We start from the raw sequence: 21,731 nt of genomic DNA on the forward strand, positions 1-21,731 counted from the left end.
CCCTCTGTTCAAAGGGGGTCACACAGTGAACATAGATGGCTTCTTTCACTCTTCTTTTAAACCACCTGTCTTCTCTGTCCAAAATGGGAACACTGGCATCCTCGAAGGAGTGACCATTATCCTTTAGATGCAGATGAACAGCCTGATGAGTCTTGTCTTGTCGCAGTGGCGCTTCTATGCTGTGCCATTGTGGGATTATGATATTATTTTATGCCATGTTAGACCCCTAATTAAAGATTGTGAATTATTATGTAGTTTTAGTTTGCATTATGCTCCTGAATTAGAAGAAGGTGAGAACTATTACATTTGATAAACTGATTTGCATTACATTAGACTGTTGATTTATTGTGAATGAATGATATTGTTTTGTGATGCATTATACTGCTGAGTTATAAGAAAATATTGTTCACAGAAAGTCATCGTCTCATTTGTCTGATTAGAAGAGAGCAGAGCGTTCTGCCCCATTTCATCAGGAGCAGATAAACAGGGAGCCAAGGTCGTAGCTTAGGCGCCGTGTGAGAGAAAGAATGTGAATGTTTAGGCTTTTATGATTAGGTGGGGGCCACTAGAGGCTATAAGAGTTTGATCAAGGCTCCACCATTTGGAGATCTGATGCTGTCTGCTGTATGGTGTCCATCTCCCACGCGTGTGTTCATTAAATCATTGTTTGACTTGACCCGGCCGGACCAGTGTTGTTATTTTGGTTTTCCTCTTGTATCCATTCCCAATATTTGAATCCGTAACAGTTTTGGGGGCTCGTCCTGTGGTATTGGGATGGAAGTTTTGGAGGCTTGGACGGTCCGAGGTGGTCAGACGGGCAGACATTATCCGGCAATCGAACTGAGTGGACAGGCGCCTTTATAAAAGAGGTAGGCACAGGCCTGTTGATTTTATCCGAAGTGTGCTGAATTGGACGATGAAATTAAATGTCTATTCAGTAAAAGTTGCCGGTGAGTGTCTGTTTTGATTTTGAAAAAATCTCATGAGTGTTGAAATTTGAAGTAACGTTACAAGTAAAAACACTGAGTTAGAGTCTCAGGTACAAGTAAAAACACTGAGTTAGAGTCTCAGGTAAAGGTAAAAACACTGAGTTAGAGTCTCAGGTAAAGGTAAAAACACTGAGTTAGAGTCTCAGGTAAAGGTAAAAACACTGAGTTAGAGTCTCAGGTAAAGGTAAAAACACTGAGTTAGAGTCTCAGGTAAAGGAAAATAATACTGAGTTAGAGTCTCAGGTAGTTGGATAGGGAATTGGTTATTTTGTGAGTTAGAGTCTCCATTGGTCTAAAGATTGCATCTGTGTTGGTCATTTTGCGAGTTAGAGTCTCCAATGTCCATAACGTTGCATCTGCCTCAGTCATACTCTTGTTTTTTGGGTGTTGTCTGTTGTTTAAAAGTATTATAAATTTTGTTAGAACGGTGGTTGGAGTCCACTAAGAGGCGCATAGCCCGGAGGTTACGCTCCCTCCTGGCCGCGGACGCGCGACCTTGACCTGTCGGCGAACAGGGTTAGTTCAGTTGGCTTGACTGTGGGGTACAGGGCATCCTGGAACAAGCTAGGAGTTAGAGTCTCCTTATCTGCGCTTTTTTGGGCACTGTAAATTGACTTAGGGATTTTAGAGATGAGGCCAGATACAGTTAAAGTCTGATACTGGTTAATTGATTACAAAAAAGTTGGACTTTCTTCGGTTGGACCCGTTATTTTAAATTTGTCAAAATTGTGTAGGCACTAAAACTTTCAGGCCTGAGAGTGATTGTAAATATACGACGTCTTTGTAATATAATAGAGAGTTGAGTGTGAAACGAGGCTGTGTGTGACGACAGTGCGCTGCAGCGCTGCAAGCTATTTTTAGATAGTGTGTGAACATGCAAATGAGGTGGCTGCTGTGAAGCCCACAGAGGACTTTCTGTTTAGCGTGTTATTGAGTTTTATAAGTATAATTTGCAAATAATGATACATGCCTGTAATTAAAACGCTGATTTTGCTGATTACAATATTACAAATAAAGTTTTAAATCACTACGGTGAATGTTTAATGTTTGGCTGAGTTTTGATATATGAGAGACGGCTTCGCAGCTGCTGGGGGTAAGTGACCGGAAACTTGCATGCCCATAGGAGGCAACTGCCTGACTGTGTGAACTATGCACCAAGAGAGAGAGTAAAATCTAGGTGGATGAATTAAATGGATGTTGTAAGAAAAATAGTAAATGAATGTTTTAGTCTCTTAATACAGGTGGATTTCTCTCAACCAGGAGACCTGAGTACAGCAGCAAAAGGATAGATTAATAAAATTGGGACGACACACATGCCAAGCTCTGGCTCAAAATTTTACAGGTTGACCTATCACTTTGTCCCCACCCGAAAAAGAAGCTTAAAGGACATCTTCTCCTCCAGTTATCGGTTACCATCACTGGAAATTTTCAGGCAAGTTTTTCACTGAATTGTTTTTGGCACCATGTGTCCCTGAATCTCACAAGCAAGCTCTAATTCCTGGCTGAAGACATGGAATGCTGTTATTTAAGGTGGGAAATCAAAATTTGGGAAACAAAATTAAAAACATACACAATCAGAGAAATGCCTTGTTTGAGAAAAAAGTTAAAATAACCCACCCACAAACGCACATACACGCAATGAAGAAACAGCTTACATTCATGAACACGTGAAAATTTTCCAGCAAGGTTAAAGCAGCAAAACTTAACATACACCTGATGTTAAATAATAAAGTCTATCCACTACTAACAAATAAACTCTCTGGGTTGCAGGACAACAACTTGACTTCAAAAAGACAGACACTGGTAAATCACAAACCAGTGATGAAACAACAAATTTAGTGGTTAAAAGAGTCAAATTGTGACATGTGTTCCTGTGATTGATTAATACAAGAGATTACTGAATAAAATAAAATTCCTTTTTTGAATTATTAAACATGATCTTAAGAATTTTAACGTGTACCTGTGTTGTCCTGTCAACTTGGTGGGTTATGAGTTGATTATATAGTGAGAAAAAAACAAAAAAAAGGGGGGGAGAAGGCTGACACAGGGCCTGGCCCCTCTCTGAATAACACAGCCAAAACAACATTATTTTCAAACAACATCATTTTCCTGTTCGTCTGTTTTTGTTTTGTTTTTGTTTTTTCTCTTTATGCTTGATTACAGGCTGCTTTGTCGGCCCGGAAAGCCGAGGCTGACCTGGACTCCTGCTCTCCCCTCTACCATCTTTGCTCTCCCTTCTACCATCTTTGATGTGACCCTGACCAAATGCTACAGCAGCTGGACTCACAACAACAACCTGAGAATGTCAACAGTGCTGCAGGAAAGAGATCTCATGCAGCGGAGACGGAGAACGTTAAATCCAAGGCCCGTTTCACTACACGGGGGAGATTTCCAGACAGCTTCAGCTGACAGAGCTGTGACGAGACGCCTATTAAGCCCGGATGAAAAGTGAGGCCGAGCAAAAGAATGCTGACCTTAACAACTCTGCATTAAAACTGTGCAGGAAAAGTGATGGACCAACACGGAGGATCGGGCAGCAAAAAGGGCGTGCCAGAGACAGGAGGAGTAACTGAGGTCAGAAGGCACCTCAGATTGGACAAAAGCAGCAGAAGAACATAAGCTGAAGGCACAGGTGTCGGGGCTCAGCCAGGAGCTGACCTCTGAGAAGAGCCGAACAGCAGAGCTGCAGAAGGCCGTGGAGCAAACCAAGGAAAACATCAATAAACTTCAATCTGACGTGTACGGAAAAGACTCTGAGGTTTCTGCCCTCAGTGAGAGCTCAAGACATCAGAGCAGAAACTGAGCATGCCTCAGGAGGAGCTGGCTGCTAATCGAACCCATCAGTCAGGCTTGGAGTCCCAGATACAGGACTTTAAATCAGGCCGGAGCTTGCTGGAGCAGGAGGTTGTCAAACCTGACGAGAAGCTCCAACACCAGGAGCAAACCCTGAAAGACCTACAGAAGCAAAAAGGGTCATGTTAAGGAGGAGCTGGACAAGGAGAAGATGCAGGACACTGGAGAAAAGGACTGCCTCAATTGGGGCCAGAACCAGTATGGAGAGAACTTTGGGCAGCAGCACCAATGGACCCAAACGGACTGAAAAGGAGGAGAGCAGGACCCCAGAGCACGCTTCAGGCCATGGTTTACCCAGAACACCAGAACAGGAAAGTGATGACCACAAACACACACACACAAATACACACCTCTACATACACTGACTCAGAATCAAGAGAAACACACATATGAACACATATGCACTCGTTGATTGACTGAGAAATGACACACACACGCACGCAAATCAAAATGCTGATTCAATTCACGGAGAAGTGATCCACACATACACACATACATGTTTGTGCAATGAAAAGTGATACACACACGCTGCTGCAATGAAGAATGCTTTACTAACAAATGCTATGCTGATACGCAAAATGCTGCACACAAATGTCCAAATACAGAATTTGTTACAGCAACAAGAAGCCATTGATTGTTAATTGGTTAAATGCATTTCATGTCACCCAGAGGGCATTTGTGTAGATTTAGGGGACAGGGTCTAGAGCAGTTTGGTTATGAAAACAATGTCTGTGAGTGATGTCTGTTTATGGCTCAAGGCCTCAACTGAATTGTTTACTGTGCTTCACACAGCCTGATAAGGAGCAGTGGTACAGAGTGAAAATGATGAATTAACAGTGTGAGCCTTATTTCGGAGCGCCACATTTTTGTGATTGAGATTTAATTGAAGGAGGAACACACTAAAAATAAATAAATAAAAATAAAAATAATAACAATAATAAAATATAAAATAAAAAGAAGAAAAGGGGGCCAGCCCTCGGATTTATGTAAGCATCCTACATGTATTTAACACAATTGCCTCAGGCTTTAAAGATTTGTACAAAATTCAACAGGAAATCATAGCTTCCCTGTATTTCCTACATTGTTGGCATGCTGGTGAGTGCTGTTGCTCAACAGTAAGAAGGTCCTGGGTGCAGGTCCACAGTCTGGTTAATTTGTAGTGGTTTCTCTCTGGGTATTCTGGTTTCCTGCCACAGTGAAAAGTCATGAAGCTATTAGAGTTAGGTTAATTGATGATTCTAAATTATCCGTGAATGTAAGTGTAAATGGTTGTTTGTTTCTAGGTGATAGACTGGTGACCGGTTCGGGGTGCACCCTGCCTCGTAACCTATCACTTTAGAGTTATTTCCCAGCCCTTGTGCAATTAGGATAAAGATAGGAGGATGGTAGTTGTTGTAGACCCATTCAATTTTTATGGTAATCAGAATTTAGACTTTGTTGAACCGTAGGCAATATGAAGACAACATGTAGTATTTAAGGGACCAAGTAGAATTTGGATAAAAGTTAGTGAATAGTGTTGAAAAAATGACAGAATTGTGAAGGATTAAAATATTCCAGGAGCTTAACTTACTCCATCTGAACATGTCTTAATCGTGTAATATGAACTCAAAATGCACAGGCTTACTGAATATGAAAAGGTTGTGTTGATTTAACTCAGTTGTTTAAGTTTCTACCAAAGCAAAACATTTGTGTGCAACTAGTGTCCACTATTGACTGAAATAAGTCCAACATGTTTTTGTCAGTGCAAAAGAAGTTACGGTACCTGTATGCTTACACAATATTGTCCCGGGACGGAGAAAAACTTTCTGGTGAAGTTTTGGTTGATTTTGGGTTTTGCTTAACACTAGATGGATTTTATCAGTGAGGTTTGGATTGTTTTCTTTCTCTAAGAGAGAGAAAGATGGTTTTATGTTTGGACATGTTTCCAACGGGCCCCAGTATTGGTTATTATATGAGTATTTCATTGGTTACGTTTGTTTTTGCTTTTGTTACAGTGCACTGAAATAAGAACATCTGAGAGGAGTGATCCACCGGTGGTGATATTTTGGTATTTTGTGAGTTCCTGATTTAACAAATCAGCTCTTTAATCCAGGCCTGAGAGATTGAACTTTAAAGCGCTATAAAACATGATTACTAGAAACAGTCGCAAAGTATTTTTCTCCATAATTATAATGGGCTCTGGAGAGATTCACTTATATGGGACATTGATCACATGAGAAGTCCTGAGCCTAAAAGGATTGCAGCGAGTCAATCCAGTCCAAAAAAACAAGGAACTGTTTTCCTTTAAAAATGATGACGTCATCTTGCTGGTGATGGAGGCTTGATTAGGTTGCGTGTGAGACTCCATTATCAGCAATATTTGGTATGAATGTGTGTGAATGTATGCATGTGACTGGACTGTGATGGACTGACGACTAAATGTTTAAACTGACTTGACACTGAGACAAAAACGATACCGACTTTAGGATTAGTAAATGTCTACAAACAATTCACCCAGCTTGTAAAAGAAGGGTGGATGTTTTGTCTCGCTTTGTTTTGTTTTTGCAGGAGTAGGAGGACAGAGACTAGGGGGGGAGGCTGTAGCTTCACATGAGTGTGAACTGCAGACTTAACCCTTTGGTTGCTAATTTTGAGCTACTGATGTTTCCATCAAGAAAATTGTGTTTTATTAGCTGTGTTTCGATTAATGCAGCACATTATATTGTTGGGAATGTTAAATGCTAAAGTGAAGAGAAGCTTTGATTTCACTCATGACTAAACATGTTATTATTAACCATAGCGGGCCACTGTAAAAAGTCAATCAATTTTGATAGAAAAAGCAAGAAAAAACTCTATTGATACCTATAACAGGGGAATGATAGACTTGTCACATTCAAAATAGAGATATGTAATGACAAACCTTGGTCCACGTCATTTAGGTTCTCCATTGAAATAGTCAATAATTTAGAAAAGTAAGATAGAACCGACAGGGGCATGTGGTGCTGCACAAGAACAAGAGCAAAATAAAGAAAATTATTGTGTTTAGCTTTGATAAATTAAAATTAAAATGTACCATTACACTCAGAGGATCAATATGAAATTCAATATATGCTAATTTTGTATGAAGTACATGGCTGATAACTGTTCTGTCCTGAGCTTTTGTTTTTACAGCGCCCACTTGACCACACCAACAGTTTCTCGCCACCAAAAGCGGGTACTTGCAAAGAATAGGGAGGAATATCATCAGAAGTGGGAAAGGTAAGCCCCGATGGGGGTGATAATGTAACACACCCAAAGAAAGATTTTAGGTCTGACCAACCGTCTCAGTTGTGGGCAAAACGATGACAGTCAATAAAATTCTAAAAGATAATTTAGTGACAAAAAATATCAAGAGATAAAAGATAAAACAGTCCAGTGTCCCATTCATGAATCAAATAAAAACACACAGTCCCAAGGCCAGAGCCAGCTATGCCACACGGCCAGTTGCACTCCACATGTTGCCTTTAACAGGGGTAGAAGTTGTCCTTGGAGACCCACTACCCTGCAAGCATATAGCCAGTGATCACTCCAACCTCTGCAACTCTGCTGCCTTTAGGCTGTGGCATATAATAGGCCCTGGCCTGCACAGAGAGCCAAAATGACACCTTCAGTATAAAATTCATAGCGCAAAACCCATCCATCCCAAACATATCAGATTATCACATTACATACATGCACAGAGAGACAAAATGACACAGCAGTGTTTGTAGTGTGGGCTATAAGTAGACCAGTGTATCAGTGCAATCAAGTACACCTGCCTCTAATTAGTCCAACCCCATTCCAGCCATTGGCTCACCAAAAATGTGACACACACACAAAAAACTACTCCCAACCCAGTGCAACTTCACACAATAATATGGAGCTGAATTAACACAGGCACACTAGTCTACCATGTTACAATAACACCATTAATTTCACGTATGGTCAAATTCTTAAAACTTGACCCCAAACATGAAAAAATCTTCAAACATTTAGAGACAGAGTGGAGTTCTAGATAAACATAATGCAACAAACCACATAAGGATGGAGCGTTGGAATCAATAAGATGGTGAAAAAACACGCAGGAAAAATGTTGATCATGTTGATTATGTTTATTCCAGTGTGCAGGGATTGGCTAATCTGACCAGGAAATGTTATAAATGGATTGTCGGAACAATCAGCGTTAAAGTCACCTTTGACAGTCCAGACTAAGATGGCGTTGGACATCTTCAGGGCGGAAGAGGGTTGGTGTGACCAAGGTGTGGTTTGGCTTGTTGTATGTATATTTCATAATGATACAGCTCGGGATGGACCAGTTACCAGGGCATGGAAGGAGGACAGACTCATTAAATGAGGAGAAGGAATTTTCTGGGATTGGAGATCCTGTGGGTGAGTGGTTGACTAAAAGCCTGCATAAAATAAAAGCTGTCGTTTGTTATTGATTGGTAATAGATTGATAATTGGCCACATTTATAGCTGTATTTACTTGTTGTGGACGTAGTCTACTTCATGTTTAAGCACTCTAATTAACAGATTGAAAATAGTGACATTAAAGGAAGAATATGCAGCACCACCCTGTCAAATGCCAGTGCCGGTGGGGCTGAGTGATGAATCAGGTGAGCTTCATGGCTGAATCAAAACATAGAGGCCCCTGCTGTGGTCAGTGAGGGATAAAAAGGGGTGTGTTTTACTGTTATTTTAGCATCAGCATTATTGTTACATTAGAATCATATAACAAGCATTGCATTGAACATTTATTGAAGCTATTGACATATTAACATTTGTATTACAGTGATTGTTATAACCCCATGTTAATCTTCTATCTACAGGTGTCAAAAGTAGTCAACAAGTTCATGTTGAAGTGAAGTTCATAATAATACAGGTTTTGTTTGTAGACGATTGTGAAGACGCAGGCTCTGGGCAGAGCCCGGAGTTGAACAGATCTAACATGACAATTAAATTGATTTCATTCCCTAACACAGAATAACAAGACTGGAGCAACGACACTGGATAGGAGAAAGTCTGATACTTTCTAAGATATGAGGTCACTAACCTGTTCTTTTAATTTTCTAGCTTCATTGAATGGACACATGTTAGAATTAGAAATGGCTAATTTGTTTTTTATGTCTTTTATTAGAATGAGTGGTTTTAATCATTTTATATATATCTTGCAAATGTGCTTATAATGAGTTGGCACTCGGTTTTTTGAAGGTCATAAGCTTCGTTCGGCGATAGTCCGGACTGATAAAGTGTAAGAAATGCCTTGAGTGCAGCGGGCTAAATGCAAACACGCTTACACACACATACACTAAATTAGGATAAGTCCTTGAGACATTCTGAATATTCTAAACAAATTCTGAATCACCAAAAGATCAGTAGACAGCAACATTAGATTGTTAGAGCTAGGAAGAGAGGTGTTTTGGTTTTCTGTCTCTTACAGAGAAAGGAACAGACACCAGACGAGGTCACAGATATACGAGGATCCTTCGCAGCAGTGATAGACATGGTGACTGCGGAAACATCAACTGGGTTCAAGTGTCATGGCATTTTGGGCTCCAGTTAGTCACCTAAACAGGATGGATCAAATAAACACAGCGATAACCACGAAGGGGTTGACGGAAATCCAGGAACACCACACCAACGACGTTCGAGAGGCTGTTGGTCATAAGGAGAACACCTTTCTGTTCCTTTTCCTGGGGAACACAGCTGTGATCCCAGAATACACAGATCATTGTTTGAAATCGGGGCAGAATAATCCCCTGATCTGTGCAACGACTGAAGGGTTGTCTAACCCCTGAGGTTGAAGGAAACAAGAGCAGAGGATCACCCGACTGGAAGACACTGGTGCCTACAGCAATGAAATAAAGGTTAAAAGCTCCTCGGACAGAGGTTCTAGTCCGAGTACGTTTGGAGGGTATAAGGTAGCACCGAAATAAAGCTGTGGGAGAACTGGGGAGTGATGGGAGTATCATCTGTACCTACTGTTGTTGTTGTAATAAAAGTTTTTCTTGCATCTGAACTGCGTAAACACAGAGGTCATCTCACATATGGTTCACCCAACAGGGGGACAAAAGGCCTGAGGAGTAAGGAGAAATGAACCCGGCAACACTGGATTGCAGGGTGTAAGTGAGCTCTTTATGTCTAAAGAGCTCATCAGGGGGAATTGTGGGATTATGATATTATTTTATGCCATGTTAGACCCCTAATTAAAGATTGTGAATTATTATGTAGTTTTAGTTTGCATTATGCTCCTGAATTAGAAGAAGGTGATAACTATTACATTTGATAAACTGATTTGCATTACATTAGACTGTTGATTTATTGTGAATGAATGATATTGTTTTGTGATGCATTATACTGCTGAGTTATAAGAAAATATTGTTCACAGAAAGTCATCGTCTCATTTGTCTGATTAGAAGAGAGCAGAGCGTTCTGCCCCATTTCATCAGGAGCAGATAAACAGGGAGCCAAGGTCGTAGCTTAGGCGCCGTGTGAGAGAAAGAATGTGAATGTTTAGGCTTTTATGATTAGGTGGGGGCCACTAGAGGCTATAAGAGTTTGATCAAGGCTCCACCATTTGGAGATCTGATGCTGTCTGCTGTATGGTGTCCATCTCCCACGCGTGTGTTCATTAAATCATTGTTTGACTTGACCCGGCCGGACCAGTGTTGTTATTTTGGTTTTCCTCTTGTATCCATTCCCAATATTTGAATCCGTAACACCATGCATTTGTGAAGCGGTTGCTTGGTCTCTCCAATGTAGAGGTCTGCACTCCACAGCACACACTGTGTTGTTAAGTTTGTGTTTGGGAGTTTGGAAGAAGCCATCTATGTACACTGTGAACGACCATCTTTCAACAGAGGCGGTGGCTTCCGACACCAACTGTCTGCTATCTTTAATCCAGTTTTGAGATCTCTCCCAGAAGCCTTAATGCCCATTCACCTCCTGGGCCATTTGACCTCAGGAAATCACATGATATTGTGAAACCTAGCCCCACCCTGAGATCACCCAAAACCTTGGCTGATTCTGAGCTACACCTGTTTTCAGACCTTGGCTCGTGTTATAAGGTAGAGGATCAATACAGGGTCCATGACCCTCCTGGTGACACTCCCATAGGGCTTAAATCTTTGACAACAGTGGGAAGGAAAAACTACCTTTTAACAGGAAGAAACCAGACTCAGGAAGGAGCGGCCATTTGTGGCAACCGGTAGGGATGAAAAAAGGAAGAAAGGATAAAACACATGCTGTGGATGAGAGCCAGAGATTAATAACAAGTATGATTCAGTGCAGAGAGGTCTGTTAACACATGTTGAGTGAGGAAGGTGACTGAAGAAGAAATATTCAATGCATCATGGGAATTCCCCAAGAGCCCACACTTATTGCAGTCTACACCTTTATATATAGTATAAAGACATGTATTGTCTTTATACAAGACTGTATACAGTTGGTATAATAAAATGAGTATAGTTAGCTTGTTTTGCAATATGATTCAAAATATAAAAAACAGAACAAAAACAAACAAATAAACAGTTAGGTCAGGAATCCAGGTGACTCTGTACTCCATAGAACAGCTTCAACCTGAAAGATCTGAAAACCTCATGTCTATACATGATAGACCAGCTGGAAGACCTGGTTTAAAATAAATACAGTTTAAAATCAGCTGGAAGCTCCACATTTTCATTGCTTTCTTTCATACATTTAAAGTCTGTTTTCAGCGTGAGAGTCTCTGCTGAAGGAGTTTTTAACGTATGTCAAACTGTAACTTAGTAGAACCACCAGATGAAGCCCAGCTGTGAAGTTACTGTGCATTGCATTGTCACTTTAATACGGGTACATTCACATCATTTTTGTAATGTTTGGTCCTAAAGTATATTTTACACTGTTTAATTACAGCTAACAGAACACTGATCAGTTTGTAGGACATTCATCATTTGAGATGTTCAGTCAATAAATTTGATCTGGTGATGAACCAAATTGATTTCCATGTCTGCTTTATTGATCTCTGTCACCTGTTCCTGAAGAAGTCAAATGAAACACCACCTTTTATGTGAGTGCGCTCAGAGCTTGGTTTGTAATATTTTCATGAATGTCAGTTTGTGGTTCAGGTGGGTTTTTTTTTCACTCAGCTTCGTTTGTGTCTGTGTTTTGTGTTTGTCTCCTGTGGAGCAGACAGCTGCTTTCACTGACTTCAAACCTGGTTGGAAGGAACACTGGAGAAAATTTTAAAAAACCCCAAACAATTTTTTCCACTGTATTTAGCTCTTTTTAATGCTGAACTTAAACATATGCTGACCTGAGGGGTAAACTATAAAGTGAGTTCAACAAAGTCAGGCTTTCTTTGCATTACCAGTGTATTCTGTTGTTCTCATCTTTGTGCGGCATCAGGACATCAGTTGATGCTGGATCACTGTATGACAAACAGCGAGTGTAACTCTGACTCATAAGTTAAGACAGTCTTCTTGTGTGGAGGCTACCTACCTGTGCTTTCCTTTTTGTAAAGGAGAGAGCTCAGAGGCTCTTTGTAAATAGTTTGGGAGAAGCTGTGGATGGAGTGTTTTTGTATTTGGAATGTTGCATCAGGGGGCTCGGGATTACGCTGCTGTGGATGCTTTTCTGCTCTGTCAGAAAGAGTTTGTTTACTGTGTGTGTGTGTGTGTGTGTGTGTGTGTGTGTGTGTGTGTGTGTGTACACCTACCTGTCCCACAGTATCTTACCAATGAAGGATAGACTAAGAATAGGAAAGTGATTTAAAAAAACAATCAAATCATTATATGATATCATTATATCATATAGTTATAGTTACACCAGCACCTCCATCATGATTATACAGTGGGGCAAAAAAGTATTTAGTCAGCCACCGATTGTGCAAGTTCCCCCACTTAAAATGATGACAGAGGTCAGTAATTTACACCAGAGGTACACTTCAACTGTGAGAGACAGAATGTGAAAAAAAAATCCATGAATTCACATGGTAGGATTTGTAAAGAATTTATTCGTAAATCAGGGTGGAAAATAAGTATTTGGTCAATAACAAAAATACAACTCAATACTTTGTAACATAACCTTTGTTGGCAATAACAGAGGTCAAACGTTTACTATAGGTCTTTACCAGGTTTGCACACACAGTAGCTGGTATTTTGGCCCATTCCTCCATGCAGATCTTCTCAAGAGCAGTGATGTTTTGGGGCTGTCGCCGAGCAAAACGGACTTTCAACTCCCGCCACAGATTTTCTATGGGGTTGAGGTCTGGAGACTGGCTAGGCCACTCCAGGACTTTCAAATGCTTCTTACGGAGCCACTCCTTTGTTGCCCGGGCGGTGTGTTTTGGATCATTGTCATGTTGGAAGACCCAGCCTCGTTTCATCTTCAAAGTTCTCACTGATGGAAGGAGGTTTTGGCTCAAAATCTCACGATACTTGGCCCCATTCATTCTGTCCTTAACACGGATCAGTCGTCCTGTCCCCTTGGCAGAAAAACAGCCCCATAGCATGATGTTTCCACCCCCATGCTTCACAGTAGGTATGGTGTTCTTGGGATGCAACTCAGTATTCTTCTTCCTCCAAACACGACGAGTTGAGTTTATACCAAAAAGTTCTACTTTGGTTTCATCTGACCACATGACATTCTCCCAATCCTCTGCTGTATCATCCATGTGCTCTCTGGCAAACTTCAGACGGGCCTGGACATGCACTGGCTTCAGCAGTGGAACACGTCTGGCACTGCGGGATTTGATTCCCTACCGTTGTAGTGTGTTACTGATGGTGACCTTTGTTACTTTGGTCCCAGCTCTCTGCAGGTCATTCACCAGGTCCCCCCGTGTGGTTCTGGGATCTTTGCTCACCGTTCTCATGATCATTTTGACCCCACGGGATGAGATCTTGCGTGGAGCCCCAGATCGAGGGAGATTATCAGTGGTCTTGTATGTCTTCCATTTTCTGATGATTGCTCCCACTAGTGATGTGACGTTCTGTATCGAGGCTTCGAAGCGTGTGTCGAGTAATTGAGGGGACGTTTCCGCGAAGCGCGTATCGAGGCTTGCTTCATTTATGGGAGGAGCTGAAAATGATGACGTCCGAAGCCTCGCTGCCCGGCTGTACCACGTGACTGGTTCATGAAGCGGTTCAAACTTTGCCGCGAGATATGACAGCGATATGAACCCCTCAGACTTCATTCAAAAATGTAGGTGTTTGATGGAGAGTTGCGGTTAGTGAGAGTTAGAGACAGTTTGGAGAGAGTTTGGAGGTTTATGAGAGTGAGGAGAGAAAGTCAGGAGAGAATGGAGCCAGCTAAGAAGAGGAGGATGTCCTCCCCTGTGTGGGAACATTTTGATTTTATTCCTCCCAACAAGTTATGTAAATTTCTACAGAAGATGTATTTTCATAATACTGATGGTGCAATAAAACATATGTTAAGCTGTCTTTACATTTGTACAAGGTGAAGTGTTTGCTATGTGCCAGGGAGCTGGGATATAACAACAACACCTCATCCATGCTTAGGCACTACAGAGCTTTGCATGAGAATAGGGGGAACACCGATTGTGGAGCAAGACCAGGTGAACCATCAAATGCCATGATAATATAGCATGCAGTAATGTTACTAAATGATATAACAATATTATACAATGCAATAATTGACGTGTGTAATATTTATATTTGTGCTTTGTTTTTGTTGTCTTTCCTCAGGAGAACAATCTCAAATAGATGAAGACCTGGTTAGCATGGTGATTGAGGACTCCCAGCCATTTAGCATTGTGGAGGACAAAGGATTTAAAAGATTTGTTAAATCATTAAATCCTAGCTATGTTCTCCCCACTAAAAACGTCATAAAAGCAGTGAAAATTTAGTTTTTACAGAATAAAATGTGGGCAGGACTGAGGCTCAAAGCCTCAGTGTGTAGCTGTCCATACCTGAACGTTACAATAGTATTGTTGATTGTCATTTATGCTTAGAAATATCTACTTATATATGCTTAGAGGTATATAATTAATTGTGTAGTGATAGGATGTGTGATCTTTAGCAGGCTGCAAAGGCTTGGTGTGCATTCAGAGTGTTCTGGAATCCACACCTACATCCTGGGAGCATGGGAAGAGGTCGTACCTTGTTTTATTGTTTTATGGTAGGATAAACGTGGCTATATCTGTTTTAGGCTAAGTGCCTTTTGTTTACATGAACTGCTGGACTTTCCAGACCAGTAGGTTTAGGGAAGTCATTTATGGGGTCACACTCTGACCCCACACACACACACACACACACACACACACACACACACACACACACACACACACACACACACACACACAATCCTTTGTTCACATGTATACCTATGTAAGATGTTATATGTTAATGACCCTATGCATATTCATGTTACCACAATAAAAGGAGTGCTATGGGGAACCTGGCTGAGAGTCTGACGGAGGTCAAGTGGTGGAACGACACTTGGCTCCAGGCAGGTCTCCCTCATGCATGAGTAATACGAAGAACTTTGGTGCCTTGTGTCTTGCTTTTTGCTGTGTAGCAAATTGTCCTTAACGTTCCAGCGAATAGGTTTATGCTACGAACCTATCATTAATTGGTCCTTCGAGCCGGAGCCCTGGAGTCGACATTCACCGAGGGGAGAAGAGACACACTGAAAGACTGATGTCAGCCAGGAAGTTCCTGTGGATGAACTGTCTGCCTTTCCTCCTCGATGAATGACGATCGGCGGGATCCGAGGCTGATATTACACGCTAAGCAACACCGAGTAAGTTTAGAGTCCAACTCTATAACTGTACGTCTTCGCCGCTCAGTGGGGCGTTGTCCGTGGTCGCTTAGTGGGGCTAAAATTCGCATAACTGTACATCTTTGCCGCTCAGTGGGGCTAAAATTCGCCGTCTTAGTGGGGCGATGTACAAAGCCGCTCAGTGGGGTTTTTTTTGTACAGAAGCATTAAGTCGCAGAGTTGCGCAGTTCAAACTTTTTTTTGGCTCGCCGTCTTAGTGGGGCGAAATGTAGACCGCTGTGTGGGGTCCGCCTCTTTGTGGGGCATTGAGAAGTTCTGCGGGGTCCAGATTGTGCTGGACAATAGGCCTATTCTTTGTTGTTGTTCGTTGTGTTTGTGTGAGTGAGTGTGGAGTAGAACACGTGGTCTAAGACGCCAGCTGTTGTTGTTATCATGGGTTCCTAAGCACGGTCGCGCGGGTTTCACGCGGACCTGAGCCGTGCGGTTAATCGCAGGCTTATAAATGGAAGAGATTCAAATGTTAGAAGTTTTTAGAAAACACACCAGCCTTGAAGAGCATGTGGAGAAGGCCAGCCCACATCAGCAGCACTTAAGATATGCTCTGGTGAATGGCTTTCCCCCACCCCTTGCTGACACAAAATGTTTATTCTTTAGCTTGCCCTGATCGACAACAGCCTGTGCTCCAGACCATAGATTTAATTGAGGTGGATAATTGTTAAAAGAATCTGCATTAAGCTTAGGGTTGTTCAAATTAAGTACAATGACATATGAGATGAAGTGATATAGGCAAATATTTTAACTAATGACATGCATAGAGGCACTTGAACTGTTTGGAAAAATTGTCATCCTAATATGAGCCATTGTTGAGATATAGAGCATGCCTGTGAAACTAATATGCTGAACCCTGTATGAAACAGCTAAAACTACTTGATGGAGAAGCTGAATTGAATATGAAAGTGCAAGTCTTTGCCACTGTGGGGCAAAGGACACAACCGCTGTGTGAGGTTGCGTTGTGGTCTCTTCTGAGCTGATGATCAAGCTACACATTATCAGATCAGGAGCTGTCTGAGAACTCTTCAAAGAGAGGGAAACAGAACTATGATAACTGTGATAACTGGAGTGTGCAGCGTTTCCGTGAGTTCAGTTTCTTCTTTCAGATGCGCAGCAGTTTTCCTGCATCTTGACTCATGGGTGTAGCGTGTTCATAGCATCAGCATCATGTTTTTGTTTATTTGTTTTGTTGGGTTGAAAAATAATTAAATAAACTTGTGATCATATTTATGGATCACCATGGCACATGCCATTGGCCAAATGATTTATTTACGCAGATGAAAAAAGTGAGTGTGAATGTGTCTGACGTCACAGTGTTTTTGTGCGCTGTGTAAAAGTAATTGCCTCTGATTGTGAGAACGGTGATTCTGCAGGTCACCAGCTATTGAAAAAAAAAGAGTACAATAGAGACAAAATTTACATTGTAGATGAAAAATAATCATAGGAAAAAGGTTTTGTGTTTATCAGCCAAGAACAACTACAATCTCATTTTCTGCTTTTAAGAAAGGAGAGTTCACAAAAACACAGAGAGAGAGAGTTGTGTGTGTTGGTTAAGCAGTGATAATAATAATGAAAATGTCTTAGTTTGTCACTTTCAGATGAAAAGCAGACCTGAATCAATTTTCCACATGCAGCGGTCGGAAGAAAGTTATAGTTTAACATCATTGGAAACGTTCAGGCCAAGTTTCTGGCTAACTTATTTACAGCTCCATGTGTCCCTCAATCTCACAAGCGAGCTCTCACTCCTCCCTGAAGACAAGGAATGCAGCTCCAAAGAGCAATAACATGGCAGATAAAGAGACAGCAGCAAAGTCCTGGGCAAAGAGTCCCAGCAAGCAGCAGCAGTGTGGACAAACAGCATCAGAGAAGAAGAGCAAACCCATCATCCTGCCTGATTGGATGAATGGCACTGTGTTTCCAACAAGCTGCAACTTCACTGTGCATGTGAAAAGCACATTTGAGGAGAACTGAGGAGACTGTTGGAGTTTGACATTTGCCACCTTTGGAGAAAATGGCAAGAAGAGACAGTGAAATACAGGACAAAGCTGAAAGAGAACTGCCTGCTATTGGACTGTTGAAGTGGGAGAGGACAACAGAGTGAGAAGAGTGGTGAGAACACATAGGAATTTTGTTGTTTAATATGGGAAATCAAAATTTGGGTTAGCAAACCAGGGGAAAAGAAAACTGACTGCTTAAGTTGGAAAATTGTGAAGGAGTCTGAAACACTGCAAAAAAGAAACATACAAAATCACACACACACAAGCAGAACATGCATTAACCCTACTAACACAAACACAAGAGAGCTCATGAAGATTAGACAACATCTTAAGCATGTGAGTCTTTTTATCATCTTGTCCAAGTCACTTAGTGTGATGCAAAGACCGGTGGACTCATAGCACATCAGTTACAAAATGATCAAATAATAGCAGAGAAATGTGTAGGAAAGGCAGCTTTAAGAACATGCCCTGCTGGAGATGCAGCTCCACAGACATTGATTAAACCTGCCTAATAACACAAACACACATGCAATGAAGATCAGCTTGTTATCTCTCATCAGTGTTAAAATAGTGTGAATTTAACAGACACTTGTTATCAAATGCTGAATTTATCCAATGAAAAAATTGACTCTCTAGGTTGCAGGACAACACTTTAACTTTTGTGGGAAAAAAGATTCTGGTTTGACCACCCAGTGATCAGATAATAAATTTAGTTGTTAATATAGTAAATTGGGAGATGCTTTCTGCTTGATTGATGCAGCACAAGTAATTTACTGTATGAGGGGAATTCTATTTTTGTGATAACATTTTGAACATGCATTTCTGTTGTCCTGTCATCTTAGTGGGTTAATAGCTGATATGCAAATTAGTTGATCGTTCTTAGATTAAGGAAAGGTGACTGAATTCTAGCACGAGTGAATGGGATGTGTTGGAGTTTGTTGTGTGTTGAGTGGAGACTCTAAAACACTGAGTTTCCTGTTTTGATGTGCGAGTGAATCCTGTACCTATATACACAACTCTGAATACGTCAGAACAAACTTCTTTTGTGAAGTGCATGACAACATGTCACATGTTTTATGATGAACGGAAAAAGGAAAACTGAATAAAATCTGTGGCCTAAATGAGTGAAGAGCACAGACCTGGGGATTAAACTCATAGCTAATAATATATTAGGCTTATGTTGTGTGTTGTGCAGCTGATGGTTGGTTTGGAGTGAATCTAGCTGATGATTTTTCTTTTGTTGTGAAGTTGAGCCTGCCAATTAGTATGATGGTATGATAAACCATGCTAATGGCATGATTTACCCTCCTGAGATGAGGAGCTTGTGTCATGACTTAACAAGGCCTTTTTATTTTGTTACTTTCACCGTGCACTGAAAGTTTTGTTCGATAATCTCTGTTTGAGCAGATCTGCATGATTAGAACAGAAAGCGCTATACGACACGTCGTCGAGAAAATTGTTACAAGTGAGCTTCTCCACATTAAAATTGGCTCGGGAGAAAGTCACTTATCTGGGACAATTAGAGAGTAATTTCCCGTCCAAAAAGGATTCAGCGAGGTAATCCGATCTAAAGTTCTTCTTTTTGTTTTTGAAATGACGTCATTTTGCTGAGAGTGGAAACGTAATGCGACGATCGATTCCACTATTAGCAAAGAAAGAAAGAATAAATGTATGAATGAATGAGTGAAAGAGAAAAAAAAACTGATTGGTAAAAGCTGACAAAAGCTGACAAGGCTTGACCACTACTCAAGGTTAACCTCCACCTAGACAGGACAAAGGGGTGGATGAATCTATGTGTGTTTCCTTTTACAGGAGCAGAAAGATGACATCAACATTCGAGGTTGCGTGACGATTTAACCTTTTAAATGCCACTTTCTGTGTCTGTGCATCTACCAGGGGTGTTATTCACTACCTTGTGTTGCTCACAGAGGAAACTGTGAGAAAGAGTGTATACATCTGCGCAGCGCTAACATTTGCATTTTCTTTTCTACAGCATTACAGTTCTTCATGTGAGTTGATCATGTGATTTATACCAGGACAGCTGGTTGATGTTTCTTCCTACTACAGGATTTCTGGGTTTATGTGTGAAGAAAACTGTGTTTATAGGTTATGAGTGGTGATGCTGTTACACTGTGTTTTTGGGAAAATGTGAAGGTTACTTTGACAATGTGAATAACGTGAGAAATTTCCTGTGTTGAAAACTAGTGTCACTTCTTTCCACAGCTATGGATGGTCCTTTTATAGCACCTCTGGAACCTGTCGACCTGCGTCTGACCACCGGGATGGTCAATGTGTATTGCTAATGTTTGTTTTTCTAAGAATGCATATAGAGGATTCGGCAGAAGCGGACAAGTGACATGAGAAAAACAAATAAGAGATGCATTGTTTATGGAATAGTTGAATATGGGGCTCATTAGCTGGCCACTTTTGGGCTCCTAGTGATACATGAGTGGAGTGACTTTGCTTAAGAGAAGTCACCGATTACATTAATGTTAACTGAGTACATGGGATGATCCATGTCTGAGGCAAATTATGGAAATAATTGTAGTTTACTGATTTGAGAAAACCTGCACATGACACTTGTCTTGCTGATGTTGAATGCTTTATTCCTCTTATGATACAATTGTTTACAAGTGTGAAGTTTGATTTCACTTCCAGATCTTGTTTTCCAGGCCATGATGGTGTGTATGCAGGCTCCTGGCAGAGCCAGGTGTTAAGCAAACCTAATATGCAAAACACACTAACATCTTTTATTGCAGGGTTACGGAGCTACTCCAGAGGAGATGCCCTGATGTTGCCTGGGACATGATCTAGCTAACCTTTTTCTTTAAGACAGGAATCTAGGTTTGATGAGTTGACTCATGGGAGTGTCCATGCGTCAAGAGGAGGGGTCCAGGATTAACATTAAACAATGTTTTCTATTATTGTTGCAGTGATTTGTGTGATTAACTGTTCATTTATGGGTATTAAACCTATGCAAGTGGTGCATCCATGTTCAAATGAGGCTTTGATGGCCTATAAGTGAAGTTCACTGAACTAAAGAATGTGGTTTGATGATTGTTGACATGCTCTCCAAATAGAAGTTTTTCCTCCTAACAAGGAAATACAGGTGCAGCAGTCAAAGTATTGCTGGAAGGAATCTCCTGAGAAATCTCCAGAGGCCCAGTGAGAAACAAGAACTATTCCAGGCATGGCTGACAGTCCAGGCAGTGGTTGAGGTCAAAAGTCGAGCTGTTTGGGCCCATCATGAGATCAGACTTTGGAGCCACAGCAAGGAACTGAAGCTGCGTTGGAACGAGATCTGTGCCAAGGGGGCTTTCCAGAGGCCAACAGAGGAGATTATGGACAACAGACGGGCACCTGAAGGATGAGGGGAGCGTGCCAAGCTCCATCGACAGCGCAGAGGGAGTCCAAGGATGGCATCATGATTCTGTGAAGAGCACAGGAACCAGAAGCTATGGTGGTGATAACAGCAGTTTCCTATGAACATCACCGAATGCTGTGCCACTGTACTGTGCATATGATGACACTCTGAAGACTGCTGGGATCTTAACAGCAGTAAGATAACTGGACCCAGCACCCTTTCCACAGAGGGGTTTTTCTGCAGAGCATGGACAATGGAGGAGTCATAAGTATCCCCCTCGCAGGACGAAGGCCTGAAGTGAGGTGATGGGGGTTGATAGAGGCCATAAAACTAGAGTGCTGACAAGGCCTGCAGCTTTCAAGATAACTGAGACCCATGTTGACAAACAACAAAACCAACTGGTATGTTTGAATGTCTATTCTACATACATTTGGACTCTGGTCCTATGGACAGTGATGGAAACAACTGGAAGAGACATTCATGACGCCCTGCCGAACTAAAACCACTCTGCACAGATGATGGGTGATCATCGCAGAGCTGGGATGTTTTTGAAAATGTTGCTTTCTTATTTTAACTATTAAATTAACAATTCATTTGTTTGCTCGTAGGATGCAGTTTGCCATTGGATGAGATCAATGAGGAATGGGATAACTGCTAATACATTTGTTAAACTGTGTACTTTTACAGTAATTTAGGGTGATTGACATATGCTGTGTATAAAAATGTTTGCATTGAAACTGTCAGACATGAGGTGATCATAAC

The 21,731-nt window shown here is 41.3% G+C and overlaps 1 long non-coding RNA gene and 1 pseudogene across 2 annotated transcripts in view; one reads left to right on the top strand and one right to left on the bottom strand.

Moving 5' to 3' along the window:
• Positions 1–21,731, bottom strand: part of LOC146514785 (single-strand DNA endonuclease ASTE1-like) — a 56,529-nt pseudogene that overhangs the window by 13,142 nt on the left and 21,656 nt on the right. The window lies entirely within an intron of this gene.
• LOC146514786 (uncharacterized) lies at positions 13,787–15,120 on the top strand. The gene is made up of 2 exons (XR_014875157.1): positions 13,787–14,391; positions 14,522–15,120. It is a non-coding gene; the product is annotated as an uncharacterized LOC146514786 (long non-coding RNA).

Source organism: Neolamprologus multifasciatus, chromosome 7 (assembly GCF_963576455.1).
Source record: "Neolamprologus multifasciatus chromosome 7, fNeoMul1.2, whole genome shotgun sequence".
NCBI classification, from domain to species: Eukaryota; Metazoa; Chordata; class Actinopteri; order Cichliformes; family Cichlidae; genus Neolamprologus; species Neolamprologus multifasciatus.